This window comes from Pinus tabuliformis, chromosome 4_2 (assembly GCF_031772625.1).
Source record: "Pinus tabuliformis cultivar Carrire ecotype Pingquan chromosome 4_2, CPIR1, whole genome shotgun sequence".
Taxonomy (NCBI): domain Eukaryota; kingdom Viridiplantae; phylum Streptophyta; class Pinopsida; order Pinales; family Pinaceae; genus Pinus; species Pinus tabuliformis.
This window is the reverse complement of record NC_142304.1, coordinates 960,543,310-960,567,131: the sequence shown is the minus strand read 5'-3', so window position 1 is coordinate 960,567,131 and position 23,822 is coordinate 960,543,310.

Below are 23,822 nucleotides of genomic sequence, written 5' to 3'. Positions count from 1 at the left end.
ATACTACTTATGAACATGCAGATGAACCTATACTTGGTTTCCTTTCTATTTTTTGCCTAGGAAATCCTCCAGCTACAGTTTTCAATTTTTCCCAATTCTTAGCAGACAGAATCCATGACCAATTGATCAGATTTCCAGATGAAATAGTATTCAAATACCCTTTAGTATTGTTCCATATGTTTCTATATTTCCAATCAGAAAGGTTTATAGTTAACATCCAAAAACTGGTCACTAAGGGCAATCCTAGATCTATTATCTTTTGGATAGGCTTAATCCAAAAATTTTCCACTGATTTCAGCTACAAGGATTTCATTGATTGATTTGTTCACCTAGTGGTTAACATGCTATGCAGTAGTAATCAACCAAGGGTCGGTGATGAAATAAAGAAAGTTTTATAGTTGTCCAAACACAATAGAATAGGAGACTAGTATTTATACCAGAACTACACTGAAGTTAAGGTGTATGGATGTCAACTCACTCCATATAAGCTGCCCAAATATCTCCCCATGAGGTTATTTTCACTAGAATATATATCAGGCATATCATAAATAAAGATGATGTTAATTTTTTATCAACCATGAAGAAATCATAGTTTAAAATCAAGAACCAGATTGGTCCTTTTATCTGCAATAATAGGGATCCTGGAGAGGAAGCAAAAAGATTTTTATAAGAAATGATCCTTTGGGTGTCATAAACAAACTAAGACTCAAGCTTAAATTGAGCCCTTTTATGCATGATTCCAGGCCAGAGATTGAAAGATATGCCAACCAGTCAGAGTGGTTGGAAAACACCTTACTGGATATGGAGGAGCAGGTGGATAATAGTTCCATTCTACATACTCCAACCCTACAGGACAGAAATGCAAAAATGACTAGAGAAGAAGGTTCTTGGACAAACAAAGATACAACAGATAACAAATTTAAAATAATGTATAGGAAAAGAACAAAGATTAATCCAGTAAACGAGAAAGAAGAAGAAATTGAAACAATTGAGATCATTGATACACACACTGTAATTAAAGAAAATGCACTTCAATCAGTTTCAAAGGAAACTCATCAGCCTTCAACTTCTAGTGCTCAGATCATCTAGAAGAAGCATAGGGTTGAAGTCTCTTCTTCAAGTGAACCAATGGGCAGAGAAATAGAAATCAAAGAAAGATACAAATATATTAAGGCCAAAAATCAAGAAATAAAAGCTTAAATATATTCACAGTACTTGAAGTAGACTCCTGGCGGCTATAACAGGTTACTTTTTGCATTTGATTATAAGATAGGAAAAATGTAGATGACCTTTTTGCAGCCCACAGTACAACATCCTAAGTCATCAGTTTATTACAAAAATACAGATTATGAGATTCCTGCCAAAGATGTTCATCCTATAGACCAAATAGAGTTTCATAAGCAAGCTAGAGAAATTCTATAATCAACTATGTCTGACAAAGCTACGAGTCTACAAAAACTACAAAATTCTCTAGAGAACATCAAAGCACATTTAAAACTAGAGAAGGCATCCTCACAAGCTAAAGATAACAAAATTGTTTCCCTTGAAGATTTGGTTATTGAAGTGGGATATGATCCAAGGAATGTCAAAGGTGTAGAAGAACTCATTAAGAAAAAGAATGCAGACATTGCTGCATTGAAGAAGCAGCTAAAATTACCTCCTACTGAACACCCATAGAAAAAGGAAGTTCTAGAGAATCAAAACTGAAAATATGATATGATGAACCTCATTCTTCAGTTAGCTGCTGAATTAACAAAAATGGAGAGTGAAATGGATAAGTTAGTGCGGGAGAAAAAGGTCGGCATGGAATCAATCCCTGTCACTGTTATTCCTATGGTTACTACATCACTTCCTTCTACTTTAGTAGTGTCAGCGGCCACAACAGTTCTAGCAGCTACAAAACTTCCCACTACATCAGCGACTACATTAGTTACATAATCATATACAGTTGTAGCTCATCCTGGTGATGAAGCAGGTAGATTAATCAAAGCTATGTAGGATATGTCCATCCAAACAAATGAAATAAATATATTTAAAGATCAAATAAAAAGTCTAGAAGATGAAAATAGTTGGCACAAATCATGCATAAAAATGAAATAGAGAAGTCAAATAGATTTACTGACAGAATACAGAAGTTAGATAAAGAATTGACATTGAAAGAACCACTTGCCTAAGCAAAGCAGCAGCTGTGCGCCAATATCATTAACTCTGTTAATGATATTTGGTCATCCATCCAAGTCATATTTGAGTAGAAGGATTTAATCAAGGAAGCAAATGAAGTTATTCAAAAAGTTAAGGAAGAACTTGATAAGAAGCTGAAGGAGGCCAATGAAATCATTAAGTTTCTTAATTCCAAGAACAAATAGGAATTGGAACAGATTGGCATAAGTGACAGGACTAAAACAATTCTAGAAGTGAAGAAGGTGACTTCTAAGAGGAACTTGATGGTACAACTTGAGGAGAAATTCCAAACAATGGATCTAGCAATAGCCAGGTTCATGGTCAAATTTGATGTTTTGAGGCAGAAAGGTCTACCTAATCCATTGGTCATTAATGACAGGTTCATGAGGCATGAAGACTATGATAAGAAAATCAAAGAAGTGGCAAAGGAACAAGCAAACAATTTAGCCATGAAAGGAATTCCAATAGGAAAAGTGCTCTATCAGACTTTTGAGAATCTCTTTTTACCTCTAGCATGAGGTAAAATATCTCTTTATCAACAAACCTACATTTGCAAAATAAACAGAGGAGGATTAAATCTTTAGAAGAATGGTAAATATTAAATTACCAAATGTAGAGTCTTGGGAAAAGTTGAATGATTTACTGTGAAAACGAAAGGTAAAACAGTGAAAATAGAGCATTCAAGAGCAGTCAAGGTAGAACAGTAATAGATCAGTTAAGTTAAAGAGTAATAGATCAGTTAAGGAAGAGTAAAGGGACAACTAGCATAAAGCAAAACAACAAAAGAGATAAGGCAATAAAATATCAGTGAAAGGAAACAGTGAAGCCAAATAAACAAGGACAACTTGCATTAGTTAGATAGTTGTCTCTATCTTCTTACATGAACATATTTCATTTTCCTTGAATAATTCCTAAATGAGTTTTAGGATACTTTGTAATAGTTTTTGTATAAACACTTCACAATTCGAAGTATTGAGTGTGGATTTCTTAACATTTCTGTTGTTGGGAAAAGTATCCAATACGGAATGACCCTATCCCACTCTAAGGGTGATAGTACCTCAGCAACAACTGAATGCAAAGCTATTAAAGATTACTTCTTTATGAGATGAGAGAGAGAAGAGAAAAGGGATCCACTAACCGTTATCTTCCGCTAATGGTTGATCCAATCTTCCCTCTTTGCTGCTTGCTCCTAGCTCCTTGCATTTTCACCGGCCCAGCTACACAAAGATCCTGTAAAAGCACAAAGAAAGGAAGCTACAAGAAGCATACATCCATAACTGATTCAAGGATTAGAATAAATCAAATATACAAGCATCAATTCACCATAGAGACACATGCATATAGAAGAACCTCAAACACTTTATTAATAGAAGAAGTAAAGTTCTGAGAGTGTTACAACCATAATATGCCCAATCCAGCAACACCTCCTAGCAGAAAGAAATCTCCTCTTCACCTCCTTCAAAGAAATCACCCAATAGTTCTATGCACAAACCAACAGCACTTCCTTACATTGACAAGATTCCAGCCTCCCTAGACCTCATGAGAGAGCTCTATATATAGGAGTTTTGGAGAAAGGATGAGTCAACTTGAGGCTAGCATGAAGTTGACTAGTGTCCTCTCCCACTTCAGTTATACTTCAGTTCTTGAGTCCACTTGGAGTTTCTTGCTTCCACTTGGAGATCTAGATCCTCTTACTCATCACAAGGTGAATTCCCTGATCCAAGTGTCATTTTGGAAGCTTCCTGGGCATTTGACACCTTGCAGAATGACTGTGCCACTTGGCCAATCTCACCCAGCACAGGTAGCCTTCATTGCTTTTGACATTCAGCGCAGGTACAGAGTGGAGCAGTTGACATTCAGCGCAGATGCTCTGTGGAGCAGCTGACATGATCCAGAAATAGCTTGTTTTTGAGTGTTTTCAGGTGGAGAACTGATTTTCAGTGCTGTGGTTTGCTGACCTTGTTCCTCTAGGGGTACGAACAACATGTTTAGGGAGTTTGGATCCCTCATATTATCGACATTTCATGCTTCATGCTGTAAGGCACAAAAATGTCTATAACAGTTGCCCCCTAAAGTATGAGGTCGTTTATCGGGTGAAATGCTTTATCAAGAGGATCCGAAGTTCATTCAATCGCTGAGAGGTGCCCTGTAATAAAATACAATACAATACATTATTTTTTCATTCTGCTTTCATGATCTAGCTGAGGCGGGCATTCCCATGCTCAGCTTTATAAATTCATTTTGGTACATAGAACAGATGATCGTCTGATGGTAGACTGATAATTCTCTGCTGAAATTATCATCCTTTGAGTAGGATGATCATCTGTTGCAATGATGTACATAACAAATGTCTTTATATCCTGAATATATATATCGCAGCCCGGATGGATGAAACTAGATCCGGGGTCTTCAAACTCGTTCGATCTTCACTCTAAGTACAAGTCGATCCATGTGAGAATTGCGCTGAAGTCGAACATGGAAAGACATCGCTTGATTACCGGTCAATAATGTAAACCGTTAACAAGTGCGAGAGGAATCACCAATAATGACAATGACCCTGAAGGTACTGCAGTACAATTCACGTGGTGTGAATAAAGGACTTGGCGTCGAACACCACGCAAAATCTTCTGGTCGAAGGTCATTGATGTATACCTGTCGCCGGAAGTGAGAAACTTGCCATTGAGGCATGCAAGCTTCAAAGTACTGGGGGGGTTTGTTCCTAGATCAACTTCTTGGATAATGAGCTGAAGTCGACAAGAAGCGATCCGTCAAAGGAGGGCCTTAATGAATCCCACATCAATGACACGGAACGGAGCTAATGATTTTAGTGGAGGCGAAAACAATCTGTGAAATATGATTCAGGGTGGCGATCATGGGTGGATGAAGGATAATGTATGGCAGTGGATGGGACACGGTTGACTCTTTCTGAACAACATCTCTTGAACATATAACGACACTGATGTGATGGATCGGTAGCATTACCCCAAATGTGGATGGTTTGGCAAGGACCATGGTGATGAGACCGGTGAATGAAACAACCCAACCCGATGTGATACGGAGGACAAAGTGTCATGTTCAAGAGCGACTTGCTACCATTAAAGCTTTGAGGTTCTCCCAATTTTTCCCCAGTCATTTCTGACCAGTACCTCTTTATTTTTGTCAAGCTTGAGGAGGATAACATATGCTTGTTCTATAACCTGCCCTTCGGGCAAGCCCATCGCTATGTTTTAACGAGCTTAGCGATAGGGAAACTCGTTCTCGTCTAAAGACAAGTTTGTCGCTATTTAATCATTTTAACGAGTCTAACGACAAGGAAAACTCGGTCCTTTTCATTTTTAGAGAGTCTAAAAAGGTACAGAAAGTTAACTCCAAAATTCCTTTTTCGTCATCTAATCCCTTAAGTCCGAAAAAGTATAAAACAATACAGAAGGGATGAGTTTTCGATAACTTTAACGAGCCGAATAAAACAAGCGCTCGACCTCTTTGTGCAATAATCCCTCAGGTCCAAAAAGATTAAAATCTAGAGGAGGGATAGCTCTTCCGGTCACTTTAACGAGCTGGAAGGCCAAAACTCGGCAAACTTTTCATATTTTACGAGTCAGGAGAAAAGAGCTCAAAGAAGACTCGTCTTTTGAGGAACGAGTGATAAACAGGGATAACAGCGGATTCCAGGTACAGGTTGGAATTTTCCAATCACGGCAGTGTCACAAGGATGGCTAAGTGAAATCACTCTTCGCAGCTGTTCCTCAAAATGGGTAAACAATCATATGGAGGTGAACGATTGGCCAAATGAAATGGAGGTGGCGGGTGCAAACACGACCAAGGCTTTTATGGCTAATAAATTTACGATCACAATGGTTATTTACCGGTACTGGGTTCATTTTTTAAAGAGCTTGAATGCGCCAAAACACTGCTCAAAAGCTTATGTTTATTTTTTAACGAGCATGAACTATGACGCTAAAACTGCTCGGATCTCGCTTTTCTATTTTTTAACGAGCATAAATTCTGCGGTAAAACTGCTCGATATACCAGTCATAAGATAAGAAATGTCTCCTGTGAGATAGCTATTTTTTATGGAGCTTTATCTCACGAAGCTATGCTCCTCATTTGGCAAATTTTGACCTTTGCCCCACATCCTTTCTTTATGCAAGTTCGGAAACGACTAATCCAAAAAACAGATAAATAACCGCTCTTTGCTTGCACTCCAAAAGGTTCGCATGCCCCCAGGTATAAAGTACAATTTCAAGGCTGCCCCTACTTATCCTTCAAAACATTTGTTTTGATGGGTGAGGCTTGCCTCTTTCAGGTTATCCAAAAAATGGTTTTATTTGCTGCCGCAAATGAAACTCTTTCTTCGGCGATGTCTATCATTAGGTTACTCAAAGATGGTTACAATTTGTTGCAGCAAAGGAATCTCTTTCTTTGGAGGCTGCCCCTACTTATCCTTCAAAACATTTGTTTTAATGGGTGAGGCTTGCCTTTTTACCCAAAGATGGTTACAATTTGCTGCCGCAAAGGAATCTCTTTCTTTGGTATTGCTTACCTATTTAGACAAAGGTGAATGACTAGAAATCATCAAACACATAACTTTGACAAAAGAATCTTATTCTAGAACAACCCTCTCTTCCTTTTTTCGGACGGGGTACGAACTAGTCATATTCTTTCGCGGAAATTCTACCTTATACCCAGGGTTTCCTCTGCCCAAAGCAGACCAGGATGCATGCCCCCTGGGTTCCAGTCCCATCTTTCCGAATCACTCGCATTCATCGGGAAGGAGGACTGGGGGTGGAGACATTTCTTGGGTGAATAGACCATTCAGGGTTGGTATTTGACTATTTGCGATGCATGATCCCGGAAATGAAAGTTGGTCTACGAGCTTGACCATTCTTCCTTCGTGTGGAAAACACATTACTCTAAAGAGTGAGGAGACTATAGCTCCCATGCAATATATATAGTCTCGTCCAAGGAGTAGGTTATAATCCAAGGGTCGTTGAATGACCATCACATTCATTTGAATGGTCTTCCCTTTCAATGTAACAGGTACATTGGGGAGGATCCCTAACGGTCGACTGGTTCCTTTATGAAAACCCGAGAGATTTCTTATCTTAGGTAAAAGCTCTGGGGAACCCAGTGCTTTCCAAGAAATAGAGGAAAGGATACTCACAGATGCCCCTTCATCAATGATAGTTCCAGCCACTACCATTCTGTAGATTTGGACTATGATTCTGAATGGTATACTGGCTGGTAATCGGGGTCTGCCTAGTTGGTTCCAATCAAAAGACACAACCAGGTTGCTTGGTGGTGGGACCGAATACACGGCCGGATACGATCCTGACGATGTTCCTTCCTGCGATAAAGGAATGGGCGCATTGCCCTGATGCTCATCAGAGTTGGTGTTGACGAAAAGAATCTGGATGGTGTCATCCTTATTCTCTTCAGTGAGGGTGTCATTTGAACATGAATCTTCAGTGACGGTGTCATTTGAGGATGAAACCTCTGAAGGAAGAACCGGGTCAACTGCCGTATCGACCTTTAGACTTTCGTCTGGTCTGGATTCAGTAGTTTCATTTTCAATGACTAACGCTTCAGCTGACCACTTGAGTGGGCCAGCTGTATTTTCAACCAACGAAGGACTTGGCTCGAGTTTTTTGTATCCAGGAGGAAGCCCCAATGGTGAAACCGGGCGATCTTCCAAAACTCTCTTCGCTTCGTCTAAGAAGGGACAACGGTGGATGGCGTGATTGCCTTCACACAGTCTGCAGGGGGATCTGGCTCCCCCTCTTTGTCTTGAACCTTCACTTTCGCTGGTTGACGGTAAGCACTCAACCTGGCTATCAGAGGTTGATGCTCCCGAATTGTGTAACCGAGGGGACCAGTCCCTTAGTATCCGGGGAATACAGGGACAATCTCTATTGAAGTGGTCTCCTCTACATATGACACATGGCGATTTAGGCCCGGTCATTGCTGTGTGTGGATTTTTGTCAGATGTCTTTTGCTTGCCCCCAGTTGCCTTAGGCTCCTTCTTCTTCTTCTCCTTCTTCTCCATGGGAGCTTGGCTTTTGCCGGCTCTACCCTGCGAAGATGAAGGATTGGAGGAAGAGTTATAAGAAGTGGAAGGCTGGTGGGCAGCTCTAGACTGATCTAACTGTTGACTCGACTGTTCAGGAACCATGGTGGTCTGAACTACATTAGTTGAGAAAAGCCAAATAGGCAGGCCAATTGTCAGTCCTGGAAGCGACAATGTGGCCATGTGGGGCGCACCAACTTCTCCCCAAGAGGAGAATGGACTAGGATTTCCATCATGTGGAGTTCCTTGGTTGGGGCGTTCCATGTCCTCAACTTAAGATCAACGCGGGAATAGGAGGTGATTATGTTCCGTTTAAAATAAATTTTATAACGACGCTTAGACACAACTTGCTTTCTCACTTTTTAAGAGTCGAGAAAAAGCTAAATATGACTCTAGTCTCCTTCGATGTTTTAACGAGCCCGAAGTGACAAATGCTCGGATGGACTTTTTCAGTTATAGAGTTTGAAAAAGGCCAAAAGAAACTGCTCTGGAGTTCTAGGCAGAGGGTGTGCCAAAATTTTCGCAAAACCACAGAATACGTTTTACGGTACGAGTGGTCGATCTTCGTGAATGCTGTGTTCACTGCATTGCGATCAGTAGGGCGGCCAACACGGTTTCCTATTGGATAAAGGCTTTATTCCTATAGGGGTCCCCCAATATATACGCGACGGTACGTGGGAGCACAAGTCCGTATTGATACTTATCGCTTCACCGTGGAGGAATCACCCAACCACTCAACGCTAAGATATCACGTTTAACGACGCCGGAACACGTCTCTAGCTTAGACCTCTATGTGTTTGCGTTATGTTTCAATGCGTTGTTATGTAAATTCAATTTATTTTAAGGTTGATCTTGTTTAGCAGTTTGCCTTTACGGATCACCACGAGATGTATGATAACACTCCTAAATGCAGTCCAAGATGATAAGCAAGATTTTCAATCTTTCAACTTTGAAAACCTTAACTACTAAGGGAAAAGAAAGATAACACCTTTTCACACAGATCATAGAGCACACACTAATGCATTTTTCCCTAAATCAACATGCAGACTGTCATAATGTATATGCACAATGCAAGTATTTCTTTTCTCTTTCTTAATGTTGGTGTAATGCAAAAAGAAAGCTGTTGTATAATTTTGAATTCAATTTCCAGTGAAAGCAAACAAGCTTGTCCAAAATCAAAAGACACCTTAAGATTTACTTGTTTCGACACTAGAAATAGATAAACTCAAACCAAATGACGAAAGCAAAAACCCAATCAGCTATGAACAGCAAACAAACTAACTCTTAAGATCAAAACGACACTTTATCACAGGTCTAGATCTAAGAGGTCACAACAAGACTGGTTCACTTTCGTTATGGGAAACTGTAAATGTACAAGAAATACACAAAGAACAAACACAATTTCTTTATACAACTGAGGCGGAATAGTGACAAGGAAAGTTGGTTTCAGATAGGCCCACTGACTGGTAACAAACAGCAAAAACAAGAGTGAAAACAGGGCAAGAAACAACAGGAAACCCCAGCAGCACAAGGCAGGACTGGTCCAGCGCAGGTGGGACACTGCCTGTTTGACCTTCAGCGCAGGTAGCCCCTTCGGGAACTGCGCTGAAATGTAAACAGCCTTTGTACAGCCTGCACTGAAGAATGAAACTTTCGTTTCTGGTGGTTTCCGGGTCACAGATTGCTAAAAAATTCACAGTTTTTGCTCAAATCAGAAGCTATCAGTCAAGGAAACACTAAGGGATGACAAGGAGGATGAAAGGCTATCACTAAGAGCTTATTAGAGTCCTTGTGGATCAGCTCTTCAAATCATAAACTTGCCCAAAAACTGAGCTAGAGTAGCTGCCCTCTACTTTGTATTTGAATGATTCAAACACAGTTCGATTCGGTACTCCCTTTGTTTATGAAATGAATAGCAAAAACACAAACAACCAACAAGATACGATCCCCAGCGGAGTCGCCAATTTGTTGTTGGGAAAAGTATCCAATACGGAATGACCCTATCCCACTCTAAGGGTGATAGTACCTCAGCAACAACTGAATGCAAAGCTATTCAAGATTACTTCTTTATGAGATGAGAGAGAGAAGAGAAAAGGGATCCACTAACCGTAATCTTCTGCTAATGGTTGATCCAATCTTCCCTCTTTGCTGCTTGCTCCTATCTCCTTGCTCTTTCACCGGCCCAGCTACACAAAGATCCTGTAAAAGCACAAAGAAAGGAAACTACAAGAAGCATACATCCATAACTGATTCAAGGATTAGAATAAATCAAATATACAAGCATCAATTCACCATAGAGACACATGCATATAGAAGAACCTCAAACACTTTATTAATAGAAGAAGTAAAGTTCTGAGAGTGTTACAACCATAATAGGCCCAATCCAACAACACCTCCCAGCAGAAAGAAATCTCCTCTTCAGCTCCTTCAAAGCAATCACCCAATAGTTCTATGCACAAACCAACAACACTTCCTTACATTCACAAGATTCCAGCCTCCCTAGACCTCATGAGAGAGCTCTATATATAGGAGTTTTGGAGAAAGGATGAGTCAGCTTGAGGCTGGCATGAAGCTGAAGAGTGTCCTCTCCCACTTCAGTTATACTTCAGTTCTTGAGTCCACTTGGAGTTTCTTGCTTCCACTTGGAGATCTAGATCCTCTTACTCATCACAAGGTGAATTCCCTGATCCAAGTGTCATTTTGGAAGCTTCCTGGGCATTTGACACCTTGCAGAATGACTGTGCCACTTGGCCAATCTCGCCCAGCGCAGGTAGCCTTCATTGCTTTTGACATTCAGCGCAGGTACAGAGTGGAGCAGTTGACATTCAACGCAGATGCTCAGTGGAGCAGCTGACATGATCCAGAAATAGCTTGTTTTTGAGTGTTTTCAGGTGGAGAACTGATTTTTAGTGCTATTGTTTGCTGACCTTGTTCCTCTAGGGGTAGGAACAACATGTTTAGGGACTTTGGATCCCTCAGATTAACGACATTTCATGCTTCATGCTGTAAGGCACAAAAATGTCTATAACAATTTCTATAGTGGAACTCATCTTTAACCTGAGCGTTTATTGTAGCATTTTCAAGTCAATAGACTGGACAAGTAATAAAGGCATTGCATTACAGGATTCATCTGCTGGGAAACTTCAGTGAAGTATCTTTCAATTGTTCAAACTGTTATTTTTCTCAAGTATTCCATAAACTTGTATGTTTTCTAAATTTGGATGTAATAACTCGAATATTATTACAAAATTTGTTTAAGTACACTCTGTCTTGAATAGTTATTCATTTTGATGTTTTATTTTGATATCTAGAGTAGGGAATTCTTCATTGCTCCCTAGTTTCGATCGACCTCTTTCATTTCCCTCATTATTTGGTTTGAGGAATCCTTAAGTACTCCTTGATCCCGATTGAAGACCACTTCACCCTTCAGCCTAAAAGATCTAAATTTGCTCAGCTCCCTTGCCCTGTGGACACCAGGGAAAATTTCAAGAACCCACCTAGATTTATATATATAATAAATGGGCGAATCCCCATGATACATAGGAAAAATGGAAGGCAATTTTATCAATAATATAATAAGTATATATAATTTTTTTGGCTAATATCTCACCAAATTAATTATCTTGTAAAATCATGGCGAATCTTTCATTGGATTATAAAATCTTGTAAGATCTTGGCGAATATTTCACTGAATAATAAAGGCTTTGTAAAGGGCTAAAAAAGTTCATAATGAGTATTTCTTGTAATGGCTTGAAGCCTTGCTAATCAATCCATCAGGAACAAAAACAAGTATATTCCTTATATGGAATATAAAGATATTTCTCATGGAAAGTCAATTAGATTTAGCACAGGTGGTAGGGAGAAATCCTACATGTGACAATGTGTTGGACTCATAATGAGTATTTCTTGTAATGACTGTGAGCCTTGTTTTCTAATAAATCCCTCGAGGACTGAAATATGTATATTACTCATATGGAATATAAATATATTTCTCATCTATTGGAATATAAATATATGAGTGAGGAGTGGGAAATGAGTCACAATAAGTCCTTAGAAAATTGACATGAAGAAGATAAGTGCAAAAAATAAAAAAGGTGAAAATGGAAAAAATGAGAAGAAATACAAGGGAAAAATGGTGAAACAACAAATTAATAATCCATGGGAGGAACAATGATTAGAGATAGTGAGGGAAGATGTTCCCTCAGCCTAGGAGTAACAAAGGTAGACGTTAGAACTCTCACTTATGCAAGTGTAGCTAAACAAACATTAAGCTCTATGCCAGTCATGAGAGGGACGAAATCTGGGAAAGAAATGTGAGAACAAGAATTTAAATGGAACAAAGCATTGGGATTACAATCCTTGCTCATTAAGTTTGGGTACTTCCTTTGAGGCCTATTGAAAAATTAGGAATGATCTATCTATGTATCTTGTTATATAATTAGTTTGTAAAATAGTTGCCAAGTAGCTATGTTAGAGCATGGATTTTGTGAAATGTTTCTTACTCATCCTACCTATCTTGAGATGGAGATGAACAAATATGAGTATTGGAGATAGAATTCTCCCATTTTTTTGTTGTAACAAATTGTACAGGTATAGCCATGTCCATCAATAAGTATGCTCCAACGGTATCGACAATATTCCCAAACCAAAAAGAATTTAGTACTAAAACGCATAAAAAATCCAACATTACATACTAAAAGAACATATTAATAAAATATGCATGGTGAAAATCAGCACGAAAGGTTATAGCACATAAAGGTTTGCAATAGAAATCAACCTTAAAACTCTTGCGACCAAGCAAAACAACGATAATAAGCCCGTGTCTCCCTAGGAATTTTATGTATCAAGATGAAACCCCAAAACACAAAGCCGTAGCCGAAAACAAGTGAGAACCCCTCGCATCAGTCAAAGAAGAGGTTTCTGCCCTGCAAAAATGCTCAACATTTCAAAGCGACGTCCTTAAAATGTAAATCCCTACATATATTTGCAAGAGCTAAGAAGGGAGATGAGATTTTACTATTTGTGAGCAGGTAAATAGCCTGATCATGATTTAAGTAATGTTTTGTTAAATTTCGAGGGTTGCAGCTTGCAATTCAACTCAAAAAAATTATAATGTAATTAACTTATTTATTCTTTATCTTACAATATTTTTTGAATTGCCAGTTTTTAGATCTTAGTATCATCCTCCCAGCAATTTGAACGAAAAGAAGCCTATCATGTGGCAAGGAATCTTTTTTTCTACTAGGGTTTTGGATTTTAGACCATCATTGGAAAACTTGGCTTGATGTGAATAAAAATAAGTTTTGAATATTTATTTTTTAAATATGTAGTAATTAAAAAAGATTTTATATAACATTTGAAACTAAGGAGAGATTTAGTTTTCAGTTTTGAATATTTATCTTTTAAATGTATGTTAATTTCAAAAGTCTAGGGAGAGATGTAGTTTTGAGAGAGATTAGTAGATAAGCATTGTTATGATTTTTCTTAGTGAATTTCAGTTTTAAAATTGTCTATATTGACAAATATTATTACAAAATATTTTAATTTTAAAATGAATATACATGGTCAGCTTAGGTACTATGATTGTTTCCTTAACATGATAAAAAATGAACTCGCTAGAATCTAAAAACACTTTAGGATACCTCTAAGGAAACATATAAAATAATAATTTATGTTTTAATTTAATGGAGTCAACATAATATTATATTGCATGATGGTTAATTTTCATATATATATATATATATATATCTATATATATATATATATATATATATATATATATATATATATATATATATATATATATATTAAATAATATATATATTCTTTTATTATCTTTTGCGAGTGACATCCTTGTGGAAAAATATCATGTTTGAGTGATGATTATATAAATAAACCATTACAAATTTAATTATGTCTCAATTCAAAAATTGAAAGTGAAGATAATCATTCACTCACAAATTTGGAAAACTTGTAATTATAATTATCAAATCACTTTCCCTTTATATAATATTGTCTCATCAATAATTTTTATATCAAGTTAATTAATTATAATTTAAATGAATTTAAAAAAATTAACCATTAAGATACAAAGTGATTAAGTCGTTAATATACCATATTTTACTCTACACAAACTATAAAATATAAAGCAACAAAAAAAACATTTTCTCATGATATCAAAAACCTGAAATCTCCCAACAACTACTAGCGCTTCTAGCTTTTTTTTAGCCCCATAATTGATATTTTTCGTATTATTGATTTTTATCTTAATTTGAAATGAAAAAGAAAAGATTAATTAAGTGGATAGAAGTCTTTGTTTTGGAATAGGGTTTCACAATCATCATCAACCTATGCAAACCTCCCAAGTGATATGTAGAATATGGGCACTTAATAGGCAAGGGTCATAGATGCTTCAAATGATCAAAACCATAATCAAAAGTAAACCATATCCCTATATATAGAAACCTTACATTTTTTAAATCCAATAAACTATATGCCTCTGTAAAAAAACCTTACGTTTTGCAAATCAGAGTATACTACTTTAAGAATTCACAATATACCGCTCTTTTGATACACACCAACCTAGATCCATCCTTCGTTAAGGTGAATGGGAAATGAGAATCAAAACCGAGGGTTTCGAGGGATACCCAAAGCAAGAGGGAGAAGATGGACCTAGGCTAGTTTACGAGAATCAAAACCTAGCAAGTGGGAAATGAGAATCAAAACTGATGGTTTCAATGCATAAGAAGAGGAAGAGGGAGAAGATGGATCTAGGCTAGTTTAATTCCCCCTTTAAAATCACTATATTCTACATGAATATCATGGGAAATACCATGGGTTCTCATAAACCTGGGCTCAAAAACCACTGGTAACTTCAAAAAACAAGACAACATCCTTGGATGCAATAAAAAAAACCTCCCAAATGATAGCTAGAATATGGGCACTTAATAGACAAGGGTCAGACACTTCACCTGATCAGAACTAGAATATAGACACTTAATAGGAAAGGGTCATAGACGTTGCACCTGATCAAAACCATAATCAAAACTCATCAAAACCAGAATATGGGCACTTAATAGGCAAGACCATAATCAAAAGTAAATGATATCCCTATGTAAAAAAAATATTACATTTTGCAAATCCAAGTATACTACTTTAAGATATCCCTATGTAAAAAAAAATCTTACATTTTGAAAATCCAAGTATACTACTTTAAGAATTCATAGCATACCTCTCTTTAGATATACACGAGCCAAGATCCATCCCTCTCTAAGCTTGAGAGATCGACAAATCTTGAGAGATCGACAGTTAAGGCTAATGCGAAATGTGAATCAAAACTGAGGGGAAGAGAGAGAAAGAGGGAGAATGAGAAGATGGATTTAGGATGGTATAATTCCCCCCTTTAAATAAACTATATTCCACATGAATACCATGGGTTCTTATAAACCTTGAGCTCAAAAACCAGTAATGGACAAAACAATATCTCTTGATATAATAAAAAAATAATAATGTAGAATTTTCATTTTTACATAGATTTATTTTTATTTTTATTTCAAATTTAACTTTACTCAACAAAAACTGATTAAAAATAATAATAACCTAAAATTTTTACATAAAATAATAACATAGACTTTTGATTTTAACATAGGGTTATTAATTATCAAATCTCTAGATAGATCCAAAGTTAAAATGGATCTAGTTTTGTTTAATTATTAATTATTATAATTATTAATTTTATTTTTTAATGTAATTTCTATTTTTATGTAATTTCATTGAGTCAAAATATTTTAATTTTTAATTAATTAATTAATCAATTTTTTTAATTTGATTGAGTCATAATGTTTAGATAACATAACATGACATTACAATATCTTTTCCATACCAAAAATGTAATAACATTAAATTAAAAAAAAAACTATAAAATATTTTGATTGTAAAATGAGAGATGGTTTTTGGGCATGTGGTATTGATAAGTCATGGTATTGGCCAATGGTATTGTAACAAAGAATTTTAACAACTTAATAATGTCCATGGTAAAGTGGGGGTGAATATCCATGGTTAAAAAAATTGTTATATTATAAGTATTAAATTTTTATGTGCTTATTAATAAAGTTTAAATATGGTTACAAAATTATTAGACTAACTTATATGGTAAAATGGATCTTAATTTATAACTATTATTTATATCTCATATATTTGAATGTGATAAGGGATTTAGATATATCTTAAAAGTAATTATAATATTTTTGCTTTTAGATTTAATTAAAAAATGTTATAAAATTAAATTCAAATAAAATATTTATAAATATTTTGATTGTGAAATGAGAGATGGTTTTTGGGCATGTGGTAGTGGCCCATGGTATTAAAAAAAATTGCGCCCAATGTAAGGTATTAAATCATTTTAATCTCCCAAACCAGGGGCAAATATCAAAATTCGGCAATTTTAAGGGAATATGATTTTCCAAAACCAACGAATCGGGCCAAATGAAGGTTCGGTTATTTTATCCATCCATTTTTTATTTTGGGCTAAAACCAAAAAATTAATTATTTTTAAAATAAAATTGGGGCTAATTATATGAAAACGATTTTTAATAAAAAAATTCACCCTCTTAAAATGTAAAAACCCTCAAATTTTTCCTTTGGGCTATAATTCGTCCCTAAAATTTACCATGGTGGACACTTCCTTTAGAACTCGATTCAGTTCTATTTTCTTGACACATTGACTCCATAGCCCAATGGAAGATAGACAGTCTTCTATCCATCTAAGTCTGTAATTCCATCAACAAATCAAATCAAAACCAAATCAAGCTTACATAACTATCCTAAAATCAATTAACTCAACAAAGTTAAATCATTAAGAGAGAGCCCTCTCTGAGCATTAGGAAGGCTAGATCCTGATCTAAAAAGTAGATTTGTGGTTACCTCTATTATTTGTTTAAACACAACATAAAAACCGTACAAAAATTTTGAATTGATAACACAAGGTACGACCGTATGGTAACCCTATACTGTAATCTGGAAAAGCACATAAGACGGAAGACTATATCTTACCAGTTGACTCCAATAAAAAAAGTGACTAAAATACTCGAAGGGGGTTTTGTAGGAATGTGAGAACTTCCCTCTTTCTCTATGGTAACATGAGAACTACTTTCATGCACCTCGAGAATGGGAGGATTTCCCTCCCGTTCATTTGAAACTGAGGAAACCAGAAGAATGTGAGCAGTACGAGGTTCACTCTCTACCAAAAAGGTACAGATAAATAAAGGCGAAACCAAGTCTACCATTTTCTCGACCAATGGTTGGTCCAAAATAGACTCACGAGACTCACTTTCAAAGAGAGTGGGGTTGACTAAAGATGAATTTTGATCAATCACTTGATCAACTAGTGAAGAATTATGGGAAATCTTTCGATACCCAGTTGAAAGACAAGGTTGAGATGCTGTAAGGTTTTCCAACTCTTTGGAAGCTTCATCCATAAGAGGGAAAAGGTGAATGGGATGATTACCTTCACAAAACTTGCAAGGAAATTTGACTTTTCCATTTTTCCCATGGACTTTATTATTACTAGTTTAAGGTTTATGATGAGCATGATCACGAGAGGCTGATGACAATGGTTGGTGTGAACCTATGGACCACACTTCTAAGACCTTGGGAATACAAGGAAAATTCCAAAGAAGGTGGTCATCCTTACATAACATGCAAGGGAATTTTACTTTCGAGGGTTGGTTAGAATATTTTTGTACATCGGTTGCATCCGTAGCAATAATTGTTTGGTTTCCACCTTTCTTATTTTGCTTCTTCTTCGTCATCCTCTTCTTCTTCTTCTTAGCTTCCTGGTTACTAGAATCTAGACTTTCACCAAGAAATGAGGAAGAACGAGGTGAAGAAATAGGCAAAGAATGTGAGGGGTCAAATTTAAGATCAACATGAGGTTGACGTTGTTTAGGTGGAGGAGAAAATTATTTGCACATATGTTCTAACCGCTCTACATGAAAATTTGTATGGAACATAGTGTCCACAATTCTCATGTTTCAACACAGATTAATCATCATAAATATATTACAGTTCTTTGAACATGGACTATAGTAACAATGTGAAACACTCACAGTAATAAGTGTCTTATACGTAAAAATAATATGTTGGAAAAAGAAACGTTATATATATATATATATATAGTAGAATGCATATAGGAATTTGAAAGGTGAATAAAAGGGGGTTTGAGGACCCGATATTACATAAGTAAACATATGGTGTATTGGTAACATGCAAGGAGGCTAACTGGGTATATTTAAATATAAATGTTTTAAATATTGAATGGAACATTCCTAATTACAAATTAATGTATACATAGGAGCAGAGTAAGCGTTGGTGAGTAAAATTATGGTCTTTGATATTGTTAATGTGGAGTACACAACCAGGCACCCAAAAGGAAACAATAAAAGATTATATATGTGTATATATGTTAAAAAACAATGAGCTGGTCCAATCTGTAATGACCAACCAAAATGAATAAACTTTAATTTCAGGACTACTAGGGAAGTGAATAAAAATAAAGAAACTCTCTCCCTAAAACCCTTTTCACCAAAGGGGTCACAATAGTAGGTTACCATAGTAAATAATTGGTGAAAACCACCCGCTTGGGGAATTTCCAAAGTCAAGGTGATTGGGGATTGATCTTTGTTCAAAACAAAAAACACATCCAAACAACTATAAGTTTGGATAAACCATCGTAGCAACTATGATGGGAGGAGTATTAGTTGAGAATAAAGAAGTGAGAGGAACAAATGAGGTTTTAAGTTGAAAATGGCATGATAATAGTACATGTGATTACCTTAAGGTACGAAATAAATGTAGAGGCAGCTCAAATTAGTACTGCTGACACTTAGTGAGATGTCAACTTTACACCAAATATAATGAGTATGAAGTAAGCAAGACCGAAGCCATTTTCAAGAATACAGGGTTTCCATGGCCCCAAGTATGCAAAAGGAATGTTGATAGCTTTGAAATTTCATGTAACTGTTGGACGTAGGGGGCCTAAGGTTTGTGGTTAGCTACAATTCATGATATTGAACTATAAAATAAATTTGGTAATTGGTAACCATCTCGTGATCATAAAAGATTGAGTCTGATCGAAATCGAGATGAAAAAAATTATAGGATTAATTGGAGTAACTGGTAATTTTGTTTCTAATAAGTATAAATTGATAGAACAAGATAAATAGGAATAGGCGTAGGCTAGACTATTTGAGCAACCTACCAAAAATGTAAAAGTTAAGAACAATGATACAATTGTAGGACACAAGGGGATAATCTTAACCTGGTTATTGTGGGATAATTCTTTCTCTTCAAAAGTTTCATAGATAGCATAAGTTGGGAAATGTACTCGATAGTTCATACACATAACAATAAAAGTGTATAATGAAAACTCAGACAAAGAAAAAGTGCAATGTGGCATCAACGACTAGCTCAGTAAGATAAGTAAGGAAATATGACATATAAATTTAGGTAATATTTAGAGCTATGAAAAGATTATGTTAGAGACATATTGACACACACGTTACTTATGCGTGAAGTGTTAACATGGGAAATACAACATGCCACCAATCAGTGGTACCACAAATAAATTCCTTGAATAACCTTAATTACTTTTTTCTACACATATCAAGTCTCGTGAGAGAATCCGTTAGTATGAATATATGCTTAGCAAATCATTGTGTTAAGATTTTCCACACTAATGTGATGTGCTAAAATAGATTACCGACACAAAATATGTGAAGGGAAAGAGACCCTATGTAACTTCCAGATACCTTAATCAATGACTTAAAAATTAGAAAGGGATGTAACATGAGAAGAGAGTGAGAAAAATCGTGGGTAAGGTGAGTCAGAATATTGTAGTAAAATTGGAGGAATAAAGTTCTTATCACGTTTTCTTGATATGTTCGTATCTTTCTAGGATATGCCCTTGAATTTTCCTAATGGTTCTTTGAGTATTATCTCAAGTTTCTTGTCTCAAAGGCCGGTCGGGAAAGACTACAAGGAAAAGATAAGATAAAGAAACTAACTAAATTGAAACAATCATGGATAATTAAGAAGGACAAATTTTAGGTCCCCTTAGATAAAGGGAAAAGATAATGTTTGCCACGAAGGTGGCAAGTTGAAGTAAATAGTGATGTTTGGTTGTGACTCATTTCAAATCATGAACTTATAATGGTGGGGTGAGCCATCATGGAAAATAAGAAAGGAAAAATTCCATGGACTGTACAAAAATTAAAAATAAAAATAAAATCCTCATATTCGAATACAATTTCTATCCGCCGAATCTTACCAGTAAAAGGTAGTAAAATAACCTATTGTTCAATGCAATAAGTAATATGCTCAAACCAATATAGAAATATAATATATATTATACATATGAGTGTTGGGTCCCTATAATACTAGTGATTACCCCATTACTATTGTAGTTATACCCCTTATTTATATTATTGTGCCCCTATTACCCCAATATTGTTATTTCTGTGCCCCATAGAATCCCTCTATTGTTATTTTTGTGGCTTTATATTATTATTGTTAGGTCGGCTGGATTATATTGTGACTCCCTAGACTCCTATATATAGAAAGGAGGTTTTGTCATTTGTATCATCCAAGAATTGTTCATTTATGTAATGTAAAGGAGGTTGCCCCCTCGAAGAGGCTGAATTCTAAGGCGTGGATCTCTCTTTTCTATCTTTTTGTGAGCTGGTTTCATAACATTTGGTATCAGAGCTTTGGATTCTAGGGTTTCGCTGCTCCAAACAGGTCATCGTGGCATTTTCGCTATAACTTTTTTTCTGTGACGTTTCAGAAGTCGCAAAAAAAACCCATTCTAGAAGAATTGGCGCTGAACCTTGGGTCCGAATTTCAGAGCTTTTCTCGCGATATTTTCGGAGATATGATATGAGGAAGTTGGTTTTTTTGCAGACTCCTGAATTACATTCAAAACAGGTGACCTGGGGAAAATCGTCATAACTCTCTCTCTGAGGATCGGATTGAAATTTCGTAAAGAGGTACAGAAAGAGGACGGACTGTAGTTTCTTTTGTGTGTGTTTCAGATTCAAAGGTTAAAACAGTGACTCATGGCACGTCGTACAAGTTCACTCTACTGAACCAGTCTAAAAGTAAGTCACTGTGGGAGCATTCACATAACTCTTCCTTGGAGAATCCAATTTGGCTCAGACTTGTGGCATTGGAAAGAGGACATAGAAGGCTACTACAGGTAGCAATTTCAGAATTGGAAGATCCGAAATTACAGAGATACATCAGATTCAATATCAGGCTTCTATAAAGTGAAAAAAGGTGTGTAGTTTTTTTTTTTAATTTTTGTGTAAGCTTGGTTCAACGGATTCAAAGGGCATAGTAAAACTTTATTATCGGTAACTGATGCCCCGAGGAAAGAAAATGCAAACACCTAGTAAGGAACCTGAAAGCTCTAGCATGACTCATGAAGAAGAGGAAGAAATGCTACATGATATATCAAAATTACAAGAACAAGTGCAACAAATGTCACGCTCACAAAAGCTAACAGAAGCTAAGATAAGTGGCGTGGAATCTAAGGTAAATGGCATGGAATCTAAGATAAAGAGAATGAAAGCTAAGATGGATGGCATGGAAGCTAAGATTGACGCTAAATTTAATGGCATGGATGATAAGATGGATGAATTGAAGAAGTTGCTACAAGAAAGGGTCACTAATGGTGAAAAGGTAGTAAAGGAAACTCATGATGAGAACAAAAGAAATGTTAATCATGATTCCATAGACTCTAATGTTGGATCGAAGACTCACCATGTTCCAAAAATCGATATGAGGAAGTTTGATGGCAAGGATCCCGCCACATGGATATTACAGATGGAGCAATTCTTCGATCTCAATAATGTGCAAAACACACAAAAGGTACGTATGGAAACTTTATATTTGGAACCAAATCAGTTTGTATGGTATCAATGGCTTTGTTCTCGTAAACAATTTATCACTTGGGCAATTTTTACGGAAGAATTGATAGCACATTATGAGGATACAAAAAGCAACACTTTTTTTAGCCAATTGATAAGTCTCAAACAAAAGGGTTCAATAATGGAGCACATTGAGGAGTTCCAAAAATTGAACATAAGGGTAAAAGATATTCCAGAGGAGCATAGGATTGATGTGTTCATAGGGTCTTTAAAGGATAATATCCAACATGATGTGCGCCTTTGGGAACCTGATTCATTAGAGAAGGCATTCAGGTTAGCAAGAAAAATGGAAAGCAAAATTATGGCAACTAGGAAGCATACCATTCACAACTATAAAGACGGAAGTGTTGTTGCCCATAGTCTTCCACAACCTACAAGGTTGACACCACAACAATTGGAAGAAAAAAGAGCAAAAGGGCTTTGTTACAATTGTGATAGCAAATACACAAAAGGTCATAAGTGTGCTGAGAAGAAATTATTCTACATAGATTGTGAAGAGGAAGAAGAAAAGGAGCAAGAAAGGTCAAAAGAAGAGGATATATTCCAGGAACAAAGCCTAGATGAAGAACAAATAAATCCGACCATATCTTGTAATGCATTGGCGGGAATTACCACTCCTCAAACCATCAAGATAGAAGGACAAATCAAGAAGAAAAAGGTAATAGTGTTGATTGATTCAGGAAGCACCCACAATTTTATTCATTGTAGGGTAGCAAAAGAATTGAATTGCTTCCTATATCCAGCACCAGAGTGTCAAGTGATGATTGCAAATGGAGGAACAATAAATTGTTCTGGAAAGTGCCATAATATCAAGCTATCCATGGGAGAATATGTATTGACTAGCCCAATGCTTTCCATTCCAATGGGAGGTGCTGATGTTGTACTAGGAGTCCAATGGCTACAATCCTTGGGTACAATAGCTTTTAATTTTCAAGAACTTTTCATGAAATTTTCTGTGGAAGGAAAGGAAGTTGAATTAAGGGGTATTGCAGGGAAACCAGGAAAGATAATCAGCTCTAATGGCATGACAAAGCTTCTAAAAAAGGAGCAAAGAGGTGTAATTGCACAATTATGTTCGCTAGATGTTTCCACATTGGAATCATCTATTTCTCCAGATCTCCAAAAAGTCCTGGACAATCATTCCAAGGTATTTGAGACTCCCAAAGGTCTCCCACCTATGCGTGATCATGATCATGCTATTCATCTGATTCCAGGAAGTGTTCCTCCAAACATCAGGCCGTACAGATATCCCTATGTCCAAAAAAGTGAAATTGAACGTATGGTTGCAGAAATGCTAGAGGCTGGTATAATTCAACCGAGTCAAAGTTCTTTCTCAGCTCCAGTAGTATTGGTGCACAAGAAGGATGGATCATGGCGCATGTGTCCGGATTATAGGGAGCTCAACAAGCTCACTATTAAAGATAAGTTCCCCATTCCTGTTATTGATGAATTACTGGATGAATTGCATGGATCAATTTACTTCACCAAGTTGGATCTTCGTTCGGGATATCATCAAATCAGAATGAAGATTGAAGACATTCCGAAAACGGCATTTAGAACTCATGAGGGTCATTATGAATTTTTGGTCAT